The 15,454-nt window shown below is 43.5% G+C and overlaps 1 long non-coding RNA gene across 1 annotated transcript; it reads right to left on the bottom strand.

Annotated features, from left to right (window-relative positions):
• Positions 1 to 3,800: 3,800 nt before the first annotated feature.
• LOC143686085 (uncharacterized) lies at positions 3,801 to 14,968 on the bottom strand. Its single transcript, XR_013176886.1, has 3 exons — positions 14,762 to 14,968; positions 4,406 to 4,510; positions 3,801 to 3,901 (listed from the first exon to the last, which is right to left on the bottom strand). It is a non-coding gene; the product is annotated as an uncharacterized LOC143686085 (long non-coding RNA).
• Between the last annotated feature and the right edge of the window lie 486 nt (positions 14,969 to 15,454).

The following is a 15,454-nucleotide window of genomic DNA, read 5'->3' as shown; positions in this document are numbered from 1 at the left end:
ATTGAGGGAGCCAGTATGATGTAAAAGCCAGTTCAGAAGAGAATCCAAAGAACAGGCATGTTTAGAAGAGAATCAAGAATGCTGAAATTAATTTGCTAATAGATGCAAAAATCTCCTCCATGGGCCAGAAATGAAGTGCATCATCACTGCAAAAATTCATTTGCATTTCTATGAACAGGAGTCATTTGCGTCACCTTCGAAGTTAACTTCTGTCTCCACAGAGCTGCAAAATGATAAGAGAGGATGAAAGACTCAAACCCCTCTGGAATGAGATAACCCCAAAGGGATCCTGCAGAGACTACACATTCATTAAAAGGAAATCCCAGTCATATCTTTGCCTATTTCAAAGTCTTTCACAAGTTTTCCCAACACTCTGGAAGTTATTGTGGTGGGCCAAGAAAAACTGGTATGTGTGTAAAACAGATCCCAGTGGGTCTGCTCAGGTTCAACTGGGATGGTAGGATCCAAATATCTCTCATGTCTCTGACAACCACAGGATCCCAGGAGCTCTGGAGAATCCAGTTTGAAACTATTGATCTAGATGATCTCTTAGGTTCGTGCCTGCTTAGCATTCTATGCTCCCTGGAATTTCTAGTTCCCTAAGTCTTATTCTCAATTGTGTATACTCCTGCTATTATTTAGAAAGGTACATGGTGGGGCTTGTTAGTCCTGCTTCCAGGATGGCCAGCAGTGTTTGTCACATCCTGCATTACCTCTTCTTTCACAACATCTTCATGCTCTTATTTAGAACTAATAATATTAATAATTACTGATGTGTATCATTTGGAAAGCTTACATGTATCAGGCATAGGACCAAACACTTTAAATCCAGCATCTCATTTACTCATCTCAGCTCTCCTATGGATTAGGTATTAACTGTAAGTCTCATTTTATAGACAAAGAAAAGATCATTCAGACATTTACCTTTGATTTTTAAAATTAATATTTAAATTATTTTAAAATTTAAATTTAAAAACCTAGTTTTTCCTTAGTTTCGGCCAACACATTTTATTCTAATTGTGTCCAGTGTATTTTAGCTATCACTTTTTTATCTCTTTAAATTTTATTTTTATTGATGTATATTATATATTCACATGCCGTGTGTTCTAGTTTGCTAGCTGCTGGAATGCAGTATACCAGAAATGGAATGGCTTTTAAAAAGGGGAATTTAATAAATTGCTAGTTAACAGTTCTAAGGCTCAGAAAATGTCCCAATCACAACAAGTCTATAGAAATGTACAATCAAAGGCATCCAGGGAAAGGTACCTTGGTTCAAGAAGGCAAATGAAGTTCAGGGTTTCTCTCTCAAGTGAGAAGGCACATGGCGAACACAGTCAGGGCTTCTCTCTCAGCTGGAAGGGCACATGGGGAACACGGTGTCATCTGCTAGCGTCTTCTCCTGGCTTCCTGTTTCATGAAGCTCCCCGGAAGGCATTTTCCTTCTTCATCTCCAAAGGTCGCTGGCTGGTGGACTCTGCTTCTCGTGGCTATGTCGCTCTGCGCTCTCTGAATCTCTATTCTCCAAAATATTTCCACTTTTATAGGACTCCAATAAACCAATCAAGACCCACCCAAATAGGTGGAGAAATGTTGTCCCCTAATCCAGTTTAACAACCATTCTTGATTAAATCACATCACCTAGGGAGATGATCTCATTACAGTTTCGAACATACAGTATTGAATAGAGATTATTTTACCTTTATGAAATGGGATTTATATTAAAACATGGTTTTTCTTAGGGGGCATGCTTCCTTTCAAACCAGCACACCGTGTAATAATCCAAAGAGAACAATCAATGGTTCGTGGGATCATGTAGCTGTGCATTTGTCATCATAATCAAAAATATTTTTCTCTTTTGGGAAAAATAACATATATACAAAACAATAAATTTTAAAGCACACTGCAACAATTAGTTGTAGAACAGATTTCAGAGTTTGGTATGGTAAAATTATATGTCTGAATCAATGATATACTGGAGTTTTCAATGAAATTTCAATATTTTTCCTCTAAAGAGGGCACATTTTATTAAACTTAGTAAATACATAAAACACCAAATGTGCAAAGATTCTTTTATATAAAAACATTAACACCCTGGTTGGGATTCCCTTAAAGTTTTTGTAGTTAGTCTTAAACTTTCCTAGGGCGAAAAGATGTTCACTCACCAAGGAAACTGTAATATTTCACACAGTTTGGAGGGTCGCTTTCTGGACAATCCCAAGATCGATTAACAACCACTTGGATCCGCTGTGTCAATGACCTCACGACTCAAAGGAGAGGCCCCTTAGCATAGGATGCTTGGATCTTAGGTAAATTACACCATGTTCCACCTCTACCTGAAAGGATCTCTCACTTCATTGGATTTTACATGTCTTTGACTTTTAAGACTGAGAGAGTCATTTCTATCTAGCACTAAAGATCTCTGAATGAGATGGAATCATGCTTTCTTTCATATTCTCCTGTCCCTCTGAGACATTAAAATAATGTCTGGTTAACTGAATCATTACATTGATACTTCTTTTGGTCTCCAGTGTCTTAGAGCAGCTAGAGGTAAAAGCCTAGAACTGTGGAATTGCAACCCATGCCAAACTCTGAGGTCTGTTCTGCAATTAATGGGTGTGCTGTGCTCTGAAATGTATTGCTTTTTTGTATACATGTTATTTTTCACAAAAAAGAAAAAAAAAGTAGATTGTGATGATAAAAAAAATATTTATTCCTTCTAGCCTCCAATGTTCTGGAGCAGCTAGAATGAAAAATCTGAGAGGATGGTATGGTAGCCCATGACAAACTCTGGGATCTGTCCTATAACTACTTGTTGAAGAGTGCTTTGAAAATTACTGCTTTTTTCTTTCTTTGCTTTGTATATATGCTATATTATACAATAAAAAAGCTAAGAAAAAATTATATCTGGTTAAATGGTGTCATAGGAATCAGCTATTTTTCATCTAGCAATGAAACCTTTTTGTCTGCAATGGGAATGGATTTGGGGGTCATCGGTTCCTTCCCAGGTCCATGACATCACCCCCTGTACCTCTGTGATCTGTGAGGTCAGCCAGTTCTTAGAACAGGAAGTAGGGAGATTTCCTCCAGGAGTCCCATCTTGGATTCACTCCTGCCCTAAAGTATTACCTGTCACATAATTGGGACCAAGAGAAAATAAGCAGCAGAAGTGTACTCACATTCTCCAGGAAACACAAAGGTGCCTGGGCACTTGTGTATTTATTTTCTCTTTTGAATCACAACAAGCCTGGCAAGCTGGTAGGGAAGGTGGAATTATTCCCATTTTCATTCATTCATTCTACCATTCATTCATCTGTTCAGCTAAGATTTAATTGCCCATGTAGTATGAACAAGGTCATTCATTGCTTAAAAGAGCTTGTGCACAGCCTACAAAAGGAGACTGCATTGTTGGTAAATAGCAGTGGGAGATCAGAGGAGGGAGAAAAGATGTCTACTTGGTAGAAGGTAATCCGAGAAGGCTTCCTGGAGGAAGGGACATTTGACATTCTTTCATGATTGCTGAGTACCTACTATGTGACAGGCATCGTTATGGGGCAGGGGCTGGGGATGAACAATAAACAAGAAAAAATTAGGGTAATTTCAGATTGTGGGAAACTAGTATTATGTCTGTTATGTATATTAACTCAAACCTGCAGATGCTGTTTTAAGGGCTTTATATTTATAAACTCACATAATCTTCCCAGCCCTTCTGTGAAGTATGGGGCCATTATTATCTCCCCTTTTATAGATGAGAAAACCGCTTCTGCTCTCTCTTGCTTCATTACAAGCTACCCCAAAGTTTGGTGGCTTAAAACAATAATCATTTTATTTTCTCACAATTCGCCAGGTGAGGAATCTGGGCAGGGGTCAGCAGGGACAGCTCATCTCTGTGCTCCAGGGTTGGCTAGGGCAAGAGGATCAAGAGGGTCTTTTAGGAAGAAAGTATACTTTCAGTAATGCCCATACTGGGCCAAAACAATGTTTTCAGTAGTAGGCACCCTCAAAACAGGCAATGTACAGGACTGTCCATGTAAGTCATTGAAGGCAAGAGGGTCTTACTATGGAACTGTCATAAACACTCACTCAACCCAAATGTGTAGCCTGAGCCCACCCAGAATAACTGCAACCAACTCAGATTTACCTTTGACATCAAGTTATGGCTAAATATACACTGAAAAATAAACCAAAGAACTACAGTAATACCTAAAGTTATACCTGACTTTTGTAACTATGTTTGTGGGTAACTTTTCAGTATTTCAATACTGAAAAGTTTTAATACAGTAGTGTTAATTTTGAGTTGGCAGAGGTGATCTCACAAACTACTGTTATGTTTGGTAGTCAAAGATTTATCTTTCAATAAAATTACTAAAATGCCAAAAAAAAAAAAAAAAGATGGTCTTTTACTCACCAAACTGGGGTGTTGGGGCCAGCTATCAGCTGGGGCACTTTGATTGTCCTTGGTATGCCCTCTTTCCAGCAGGACAGCCCAGACTTCAGAATGCAAAACCAGGAGCTGTGAGTAACATAGCATCATATCCACCACATTTCAATCGATCAAAGACTGTCACAGAGCTAGCCCGGATTCAAGTGGCAGGGAGAATGACGCCCCCTCTTCCTGATAAGAGTGACAAAGTAATCTTGTAAAAGGACGTGCAGCATAAGAAGAACTGCTATGGCCACTCTTCAGAAACAAGATTCCACAGAGGTGGAGTTTAAATAACTTGCCCAAGGTCATACAACTGAATAAGTAGGCTGTGGGTCTCAGCAGAGTGGGGGGGTCAGATGTGCAGAAATGTGGAGAAGAGCATTTCAGATAAAAGGATGCATGTGAGCAAGAGTCCAGAGACATGAAAGCCTGGTGTGCAATTTCTCAGCTTGCTGGAGGTAGCAGCAGGTGTACAAGCATGAGGCAAAAAAAAAAGGTAGGCTGGGGCCAGACCATGGATGCCCTTGAACATGAGACTGGATTCTATGGGGGAGCCATGGAAGGTTTTCGAGCAAGAGAATTGATCGGGACTGTGCTCTAAGAAGATGGATCCAACAGCTCAGTGGCTGCTGAATGACCGGCAGCAGCCCTGTGAATTAGGAGTCCCCTGCAAGAACAACGTGAATCTGCCTGAAACAGTACATGTGGGAATACAGGGGGTGAGCCTCCCAGGAGTGGATTTGAAACAACATGGTAATTTGGTGTTTACAGATGAGGAGCTTGATGGTCTGACTGGTTAATGCTCCAGGATCTCTTAGAAGAGTGTCTTAGTTTCCCATGGCTTCCGAAAGAAAATACCACAAAATGAGTGGCTCAAAACAACAGAAAGGTACTGCCTCACAGCTCTGCACTCCAGAAGGCCAAAATCAAGAGTTCAGCAGGGCCATGCTTCCTCTTAAATCTCAAAGTGAGAATCTGCTCCAGGCGTCTCTCCTGGGTTCTGGCACTGGTTTGCTGGCCGCCATGGTGCTCTCTGCCCCGGTCACCACACAGCTTCCTCCCCACTGTCTCTCTGTGCATCCTCTCCCCTTCTCATAAGGACACCAGTCATACTGAATAAGGGTCCACCCTACTCCAGTAGGACCCCATCTTCATTTGCCCAATCCTTCTATAAAGGCACTATTTCCAAATAAGGTCACATTCTGAGGGCCAGGAGTTAGCACTTCAACTTAGCCTTTTGGGAGACATAGTTCAACCTGTCAACACAGAGCAAATGGCAAAGTTCAAAACAATGAGGCAGAGTAAGTGGAGAGTGGGGCCCAGGTTGGAATCCAGGTCTTGAGACCCCTACCCATTCAATCCCCATGAGAGTGTTCACAGTGGGGAAACCTAAAAACGCGGGACTCCGGTGACTACCCTTGAGTATGGTCACAGGGGCTTCATCAGCCTGGCGTGAGTGTCAACCTCATGAATTGCCAAATGAGGAGATTTTAGTGTGTTTGAGACAAAGGGAAGTTCCCGCTCTGAGGGTAACCTGCGTTCTCCCTCCATGAGGAAATCACACACAAGGGAGAGTCTCGGCCTGGTGCACCCGAGGGCCTGGCCCATATGTTATTAGACTGGAGCTGGGTGTTGAGGGAGTAGTGGAGGTTTTACTGCTGCTTCCTTGAGGGTCTTTCTGAGCAATAAAAAAAGAAAAAGGCAGCAGGAAAGAGAGAAGGGATGTGATAAGCGGTTCTTTGGAAGCCCTTAGTTTGAAAAGATACTAACTTAAAAAAATGCTAATAAAAGTAAGAGTCTGGTTGACCTCGTTATTAGCTGCTCTGGCTGGAAGGAGGCTCCCCTTTCTGCTCTGTTCTGGTCGCTCACTGGGATTTGTATCATCTGTTCTTCAGATGCACTCCGTGCAGGGAGAGCTCATTCTGGCTCTTGCAAAAATTAGACTCTAAATTTAGAACTGGCCTCAAAACTTCTGATCTTTGAGCTCAACTTGTCTGGCTTGGCACAGCCTGAAACAGCACCTCTTATCACCACAACTGTGACTGCTCTTATTTGGGTCCCCTGTTGTCTTAGAAACATGGCCTGGTATGGTTGGTCACGGCCAAGAAATGTGCACCAGAGCCCCCGAGTCCTCTGGGCCGAGAACTTGGCCCTGCTCTCTTCTTGTAAATAATGTTCTCTCAGAGCAGAAAACGTTTTCCCATTGGGCCCATTCCAAATTCCTTTGGTCTCCCTTCCATCTGTTGCAAGTTCCTCCCCTGCCTTCTCATCCCTGAAATCTCAGAAAGGAGAGGAAGTAGTCCTTGGTTTGTGCCTCCTTGGTCCAGCTGCTTGCCATCTGGACTCAGGCTTATTAACCCCTGACCTTCGGCCATAACCCTTCCCCATACCTCCCTTCACATGACCATGTTGAGAGAAGGAGCTAAGAGCTAAGGGTCCTCCCCCTCCCCACTGGGTGGTCCCTCGTATGCCCAGTTTTAACCAATGGGACATCTTCTCTCTCAGCACCTAGCAGCTTCCATTTAATGTGCAGTAGCTGGTTCTGCGTTCCAGGCTTTGCCCTTTTCCTTTGTTTGTCCTTGGGCAAGCCACTTACCCTTTCTAACTGGACCTCCCATTGCGTTGTCTCATCTGCGAAATGAAGAGGCTTGATGAGCTGGTCTCTAGCCTTAGGGAGTGCCCCACTCAACGCATTCCATGCCTTCAAGACCAGGACCAGTTTCCACTGGAGAAAGAGTCCCTTAGCATAAAAGGGAGAAGCATCACACAATGTCCTCCACATGATCCCTGCAGAGAACACAGTCCCGGAACTCATTAGAGTCCCAGCATTCCTTGATGAAACCCATAGACATAACCCCACAAACTCAACTCAGTTAAAAGGATTCTGCAAGAGGCCAAGGCCATCTGGATCTCATTTGTGGTGGTTTTGAAGGCTCACAGTGATCTAAAGATACAAGCTAAGGTCTCTAGAGCAGGGTTTCCCAAACTGCTTTCCATTGCACACTCGTACTCCACGTTCAGCTGTATTTTGAAAACCGGTTGTCAAATAAAATTGGGAAGAGTTGGGTCGAACAGGTTTCTTTAGGGCAGGAATTCTCAGAGCCTTCAATTTGCTAAGGCATCTTGAACTTAGGGCTACTATAAATGGACATTCTGCCTAATGTTCACAGCAGCCTTTTTGCTTTGGCTATTTTGCTGTTTCCATTTTACAGATGAGAAAATGGGGCTCAGAGAGGCTTAAGTGACTTGCCCAAAGTCCAGCAGCTCGGAAGTGAAGAGGCTGGGATTGGAATGCAAGTCTGTCTGAATCTAGAGTCCATTTCCTAACACTCTGCTCTATTTTCATCCCATGTGGGTAAGCTCCAGGAATACATCATTGGTCCTAAAATGCTGCCTTCATCCCAGCTCAAATGCCTCAGGGAAAAAGAAACAAACGGCAGGTTTCTAGGAATAGTGAGGGGTCCTTGTTTGTGTGTATATATAAAAGGGATAAAGACCTGTAGTTGTTCCCTGGGGATAATTCTTTGGGGTGAGGAGTCAGAGGGGTCTGCAGCACTCCTCACAAATGTAACAAGTCTCTGGAGTAGGTCAGGTGAAGAAATGCCATATTCTTTACTGAAAAAAAAAAAGATGTTTATTGTTGCACCCCAATTTGTATCACACAATCCCAACAGAATGAATTGGGTGGGGCCAGCATCCACCGCCAACCCCTGCCGCTTCCAGGAGGCTGGCACCCTGTGACCAGGTAGGAAAAGATGAGCTGGACCATTAAGTTTTTGTTTGAGGATTTGAACTGATTCTGAGAAACAGAATCAATTAATTAATAGTCACTTGTTCTGTCCTTTCTTTAACAGGCACTTACTGAACATGCTGGCCTCTGCCTGAGAGACAAAGCAATTTCATCATCCCTGTTTCTGAGGAAAGGTGGACCTTAAACCAAAAAAAAGTGCTCACACGTAGTAAATTACAACCGAGGTGTGTGCTCCGAAGGGAAGTAACATGGTCCTATGACAATACGTTAAAAGGAAGGCCATCTAGTCTGCGGAAGTGCTGTGTGGCCCTGGAGGGGCACCACTCGGGCGTCCCTTCAAGAGAACCTCTTGCAAAAAACGTAATTGGCCGACAGCCTTCCGCCGCCCCTTCAGATCCGCCATGGGGTTCACACCAAGGCCACTCGCTCCCCGGGCTTGTCTTAGGCAGTGCACAGTGGGGACACCAAGTCTGGGTCATTTCCTCCTATCCTGGGGAGTCCCTGCTCTGGGGTTCCCTGTCAGCCTTCCTGAGACGTTCTCAGCTGCACTGCAGTCCGATGCGCTTCCTACCCAGTCCTCCTTCCTTCCCACTCTCCTTTCACAGGTGTCAGACCTTGAAGGCTCTCTGCCTTCTGTTTCATCCTTCATGTCACTTCCCCCAATAAATCTCTTGCATACTTTAATTCTACTGTGGTATCTACTTCTCAAAGGACCCAGACTTACACAGGGGTCCCTGGGAAGGGATATTGGGTTGTGATGAGAAAGATAAGTAGATCCGAACTAGGTAAGGGGACAGTGGGACAAAAATGGATGAGGATGGGGAGGAACATTTTCTATGGGGCCAACAGCATGTGCAAAAGACCCTGCAGTAGAAGAGCGAGCGTGTGACTGACACACAGAGGGTAAGGTGGGGCCAGAGAGATTGGGGAGTTGGGCAGGGCCAGAGTATTCAGGACCTTCCAGGTCTTTGGGGAAGATCCTGGTCAACTATCCAAAGAGCAATGAGAACCTGCTGAATGATTTTAATGGCCAGGGATGCAGGGGGTGAAAGAGCAGACCAGGAATCTCCCAAATTTCTCCTGGCATTGTGTGGAGAATGAACAGATGGGGGACCCAGGTCACAAGCAGAGAGACCAACCAGGAGACCATTGCCATTGCCTTGGTGATGGACGATGGTGGCTTGCGCCAGGGCAGTGGCATTAGAGAGGGAGATGAGTGGATGGGTTTGAAATATAGAAATATCTGTCTTGGAGACAGATTGGATGTGGGGGTGGTGAGACAGAAGAAGCTCTTATGGATGACTCGAAGGCTTCTGGTTTGGGGAACTGGACGGATGGTAGAGATACGATCCACTGAGATGGAAACCACTGGGAGAACACCACTTTTCAGGGACAGACTATGAGTTCACTCTTGAAAATACTTGACTGAGGGATCTCTGAGATACCTCCATACTTGGATATGCATCCAAGTAACGACGCATAGAAGACAATCAGAGACAGGCCTGGAGCCCAGAGACTCAAGGCTAGAGACATAAATTGGAGAACTGTACTTGTCAGAGGAGGTCAATGTATGCTGTGGTTACAAAAGAAAAATCAGTAAGGACATAGATCCAAACATTACTATCAACCATTATGACCCGATTAATCCAATAGAATACTCCAAATGCACATTGTATGTCCGCCCATTGTATGTTCAGTGTAGAGCATACACTGAAGCATAAAACGAGTCTCAGTAAATTTTAAAATATGGAAATTTGCAGATTATGTTATCTGACCACCTGGAATTAAATTAGAAATCAATTACAGTAAGTTATCTGTAAGAACCCCAGTATTTGGAAATTAAACACTCACTTCTAAATAACCTACGGGTAGGGGTGCATGGTGGTTCAGTGGCAGAATGCTCACCTTCCATGCGGGAGACCCAGGTTTGATTCCAGGACCATGCACCACCTCCACCTCCAAAAAAAAGTGAAAAAAAAAACCAACAAAACAGTGACCTATGGGTAAAGGAAGGACTCACAAGGAAAGTCAGAAATTAAAATTATTTAGAACTGAATGACAAATAAAAATATAAGGTCTCAAAATTTGTGCTATGCAGCTAAAGGAGTGCTTAAAGGAAAAAATATTTAGCTTTATTAGAAAAGAAGATATAAAATCAATGATCTAAGCTTCTGTTTGAAAAAGCTAGAAAAAGAAGAGCAAAGTAAACCCAAAGTAAGTAAAGGAATAGAAATAATAATGATATGGGCAAATATTCATGCCACGAAAACAGACAAACAGTAGCTAAAATGAATAAAGCCAAAAGTTAGTTCATTGCAAATATCAACAAAATTTATAAATTACTAGCTTGATTGATCAAGAGATGGAATGGGGGAGGGGAGAGAACACAAATTACCAATTCAAGGAATGAAAACAACCTCATGACAGAGCTTGTAGAACAACAAAAGGAAATACTAGGAACAACTTAATGCCAATTAATTTGACAAGTTAGATGAAATGGACAAATTCCTTGAAAATGGCAGTGTTTGACCACACTGAATAATCCCTATTGAGCACTGTAGGCTGGAAACTTAATTAGATTACCTCCACAGAAATGTGACACACCCAATTGTGGGTATTAACCTTTAATTAGAGGGAGATGTGATACCACCCATTCCAGGTGGGTCTTGATTAGTTTACTGGCATCCTTTAAAAGAGGAAACATTTTGTAAAAAGCTTTAGAGCCACGAGAACCAGGAGAGCCCAGGCAGTCAGAGACTTTTGGAGATGAAGAAGGAAGACATCCCCCAGGGATTTCATAAAACAAGAAGCCTGGAGAGAAAGCTAGCACACTTTACTATGTTTACCATGTGCCTTTCCAGTTGAGAGAGAAACCCTGAACATCATCGGCCTTCTTGAACCAAGGTATCTTTTCCTGGATGCCTTAGATTGGACATTTCTATATTCTTGCTTTAATTTGGACATTTTCACAGCCTTAAACTGTACACTTGCAACTTAATAAATTCCCCATTCTAAAAGCTGTTTCGTTTCGTGGTATATGGCATTCCGGCAGCTTGCAAACTAGAACAGGCAGCTTACCAAAACTGACACAAGATGAAGTTGAAAATCTGAGTAGCTATATCTATTTTAAAAAGTGAATTCCTTATCAAAATCCTTCCCACAAAGAAAGCTCCAAGCCTGGATAGTTTCACTGGTGAATTCTCTGAAGCATTTATGGGAGAAATAACACAAGCCTTACACAAAGTCTTTCAGAAAACAGAACAGGAAGGAACATTTCCTAACATGTTTATGAGACCAGTGATACCCTCATACCCAAACCTAACAAAGGCATAATAAATCAGAGGGGAGTGGGAGGGAGAGAATCACAAATCTCAGTATCTTTTTTTTTAACACATGATCATTCCGTTCTACATATATAATCAGTAATTCACAATATCATCACATAGCTGCATATTCATCATCATGATCATTTCTTAGAACATTTGCATCAATTCAGAAAAAGAAATAAAACAAAAACAGAAAAAAAAAATTATGCATACCATACCCCTTACCCCTCGCTTTCATTGATCACTAGTATTTCAAACTAAACTTATTTTAACATTTGTTCCCCCTATTTTTTATTTTTATTCCATATGTTCTACTCATCTGTTGACAAGGTAGATAAAAGGAACATCAGACACAAGGTTTTCACGATCACACAGTCACATTGTGAAAGCTATATCATTATACAATCATCATCAAGAAACATGCCCACGGGAACACAGCTCTACATTTTTCAGGCAGTTCCCTCCAGCCTCTCCATTACATCTTGAATAACAAGGTGATACCTACTTAATGCATAAGAATAACCTCCAGGATAACCTCTGGACTGTGTTTGGAATCTCTCAGCCATTGACACTTTGTCTCATTTCACTCTTCCCCCTTTTGGCGGAGAAGGTTTTCTCAATCCCTTGATGCTGAATCTCAGCTCATTCTAGGATTTCTGTCCCACCAAATCTCAGTATTTTAATACAGCAAGATATATTTTCCACTGTGCTCCGCATCCAACATGGCTCATCAGGAAGGCTTACTTATTATAGACACTTGGGTGGTTCCTAAGCTGCTGAAACCTCCCCTTCAACTCCTGCTTTCATCATGATTAAGGCAGAAAAAAGGGATATAGTGAATTCCATACTGATTCTTGAAGCCTCTGCCATGCGTCACCTACACTTATGTTCATGACCATGTCCCAAAAGGATGGGGCAGTTCAGTCCAAATGTATTCCAGGAAGGAAAGGAAAGTGAGTACTGATGACCATAGGAATTATACGTAGTAACAGAGGAGCTGGAATACGTCACACAAATGACCTACCCCGTGAGAGCTTCAAGAGTGAGACAAGAAGGCAGCCCTGGGGACATTCCTTGGAAACACCCACACTTAACGGCCTGAGAGAGAGGGATGAGCTTGTGAAGAAGGTTGAGATGGAGTAACCAGAGAAAAACTAGGTAAATTCAAGGAGGGACTGGCTAACTGTGTCTAGTGTTATTGAGGGGCCATGTAAGATAAGGATTTGAAAAACTGGAATATCCCTGGTACCACTGCAAGAGTTAGGTTAGTGCGGAATAGAAGTAGAAGGCATAACAAAGTGAATAAGAACTGAGTTTGAGGTGAACAGGGAATATGAGCAACTCTTAAGAAGTTGGCTGTGAAGGGAAGGAAGGCAGTAATTGGTGGAGGAGATGTGGTCAAGAGAAAGTTTGTTATTTCAATGGGAGAGACTTGAATATGTTGAAATGTTGATGGGGAGAGACCTGTTGAAAGGAAGTATTTAAATATACGGAAGAAGAGAGTCACCGATAGTGTAAGGTTCTTGGACAATGGAATCTGGATGTTGGAGGGATTGCCATGGAGATGGTGGAGAACCAAGTCAGCAGAGGAAGCCAGGGCAGAAGGTAGAATGGAACAAATGCACGGTGAGGCCGAGATGCTGGGAGCAAGAGAGTCAGCAGCTACTAAGAGACATACAGTCACTGGTCCCTGGCTTTTTTTTTTTTTTTCTTTTTTTTTTATTTTGGCATCGTGAATTTGTTAGTGTATTTTACTGGTATATGTACAAGTCAATCAGAAGTGATACCTGTGAAGACTCTGCCCTGACAACAATCAGTTCCATGATTTTATTTTCCTAGTATAGGCTTCTGAACTGCTGACATTGTCATCTATGGGGCAACACAGACGAAGCTTTGAAAACCAGATTCCCCTGCTGTCTAATACCTGCATCTGAGGGAAGTACGGTGAGCGGGACATCTTTGGTTTCAATTCTCACATTCATTTGTAGTTATGGGCCTTCTGTATCCTTACAACCACCTCTTCTTCCCTGGAGAAATTTCAGGAAAAATTTCACCAAATATTTATTGAGGTTCTACTATGTGCAAGCCCTGACATCAGCACTGAAGAGTCAATTAGACAGACACCAGTCCTTGCCTTCAGGTTGCATCCAAAGAAGCTGAATTTCACAATCTCTTTGGTAAGGCAGGTACCCTCAAGATTTCCATAATGGAAAAGAGGGTATTGGATAGTAGAGCTTGTCATCTGGAAGGTCTTAGGGACTGTGTGTGTTTGTGTCTGTCTGTCTGTCTGTCCAGATCTGTCCTTGGGGCAACTTGATGCAGAGAATCACTCTGTGCTTTGAGGCTGTTGTGGTATGCATGTGGCTGCAGTTGACTATGGGTGCAAAGACAAAGAGAGACAGACAACAGGTCAACCACCCTCCTAGGAGGCCTCCCTGTTGTTTCTTTAAAAAAAAAACAAAAAACTTTTTGCCTTTTTGTTGTAGAAATGTGAAAGCTTATATATAAAAGTAGCACAGTGAACCCCTGTTATCCTTCATTCTCACTCTCATTGACCCCATCCCCTCCAAAAGCCTCTAACTTGTCCCTGCCTCCCAGGTGGCAATCAATCATGAACTTTCTCATGAAATCTTAGGTCCAGGCACTGCTGAAACCAACACCATTTCTGGGCTGTTCTGTCATGTGGGCAGTAAGTTTCTTTCTATGCTTCAGCCAGTTTGAAATGAATTTTTGTCTCTTGTATGGAATGAATCCTTTCTAGTATGGAGACCCAGTTAAGTCCTGCCAAGCCTTACCTGTCAGCCCCCAACAGCCCCACTGCCACACTAGGCCACGGACTCCTTCACGGGCTTCCACCCCTCTATGAATTATCTATTGCTGCATAACAAATTACCCCAAAGCTTAGAGACTGTGGTAACCAGTCTCCAAGATGGCCCTTAAAGACCCTCTCTGTCTAGGAAGCCTCCCTATTCTTTCTTTTTAAAGATGCCTTGGATAGTGACCACCAGAAATAAAGTGGAAGTGACAACTGGCGACCTGGAAGGCTAGGGGGTAAAAGACATTGCACCTTACTTTCCTGGGTATAGCTGGCTGCACTGTGCTTTCCTAACGGGCACAAGGCTAGTCCTGGGATCTGGGGAGGGCTGCCTGGTGGAAACAGTGCCTGAACCGAGCCCTAAAATCGTATCCTCCTCTGGTCTCTGAAGCGTGTTCAATGAATGACTCTCCACCCAACACACACCCGAGGACAGGCGCTCATACCTTCTGGGGTGTCCTGATTTCCCTCCAGGGCCCTGCCCAGAGCATTTTTCAAGGGCCTCCTGCAGCCAGTGCCTGAGCTTAAAGAAATCAGCTAAAGGGAGAGCTGCCGTTCCCACAGGCTAGAAGTTAAGGCAGGGCCGGGACTGGGGAGTAGGGGGTTGACTCCAGGCAAACACACAGACACACACACCCTGGGCTGCCGCTGGGTGGGAGGGGAGTCTGGGCTACAGACCCTGTGCCTTCCTCTGCTGACCAGCTAACTCCACTCCTATCAGTGCTTCCCCCAAGGGAAGAACCCAGAACATACTAGAATGTTCTTCTTCTTCCAACAACAACATCCCAGGCACCCTCCCACACACTTCCCACTCCCACACAGACATACCACCCCCGCCTTTCCTGGCTGAATGCCTTCACCCAGGCCTGCCTTCTCTCCCTGGTTCTCATTTGTACTTCATCGTTCTTTCCTTTCCTTGCTTATGTGATGTGGCGACGGGTGGGTGGGTGCATGCGTTTCTGGGCACATTCCTACGGATGTGTGACTCGGGACATTCCTTGTGTGTACCTGCCCTGGCGTATGGGTAAGTGCAAGTGCTCAGGATTTGGGGGCTCAAGCGTGAGATACGAGGCATGACGTCCAGACCCTTTAACAGCGCCTTGTACAGGCCGCCACGCTCTGACCCCGGCCGCCTCCCC

Source organism: Tamandua tetradactyla, chromosome 6, assembly GCF_023851605.1.
Source record: "Tamandua tetradactyla isolate mTamTet1 chromosome 6, mTamTet1.pri, whole genome shotgun sequence".
Classification (NCBI taxonomy): domain Eukaryota; kingdom Metazoa; phylum Chordata; class Mammalia; order Pilosa; family Myrmecophagidae; genus Tamandua; species Tamandua tetradactyla.
This window is presented reverse-complemented; position numbering and strand designations above follow the sequence as displayed.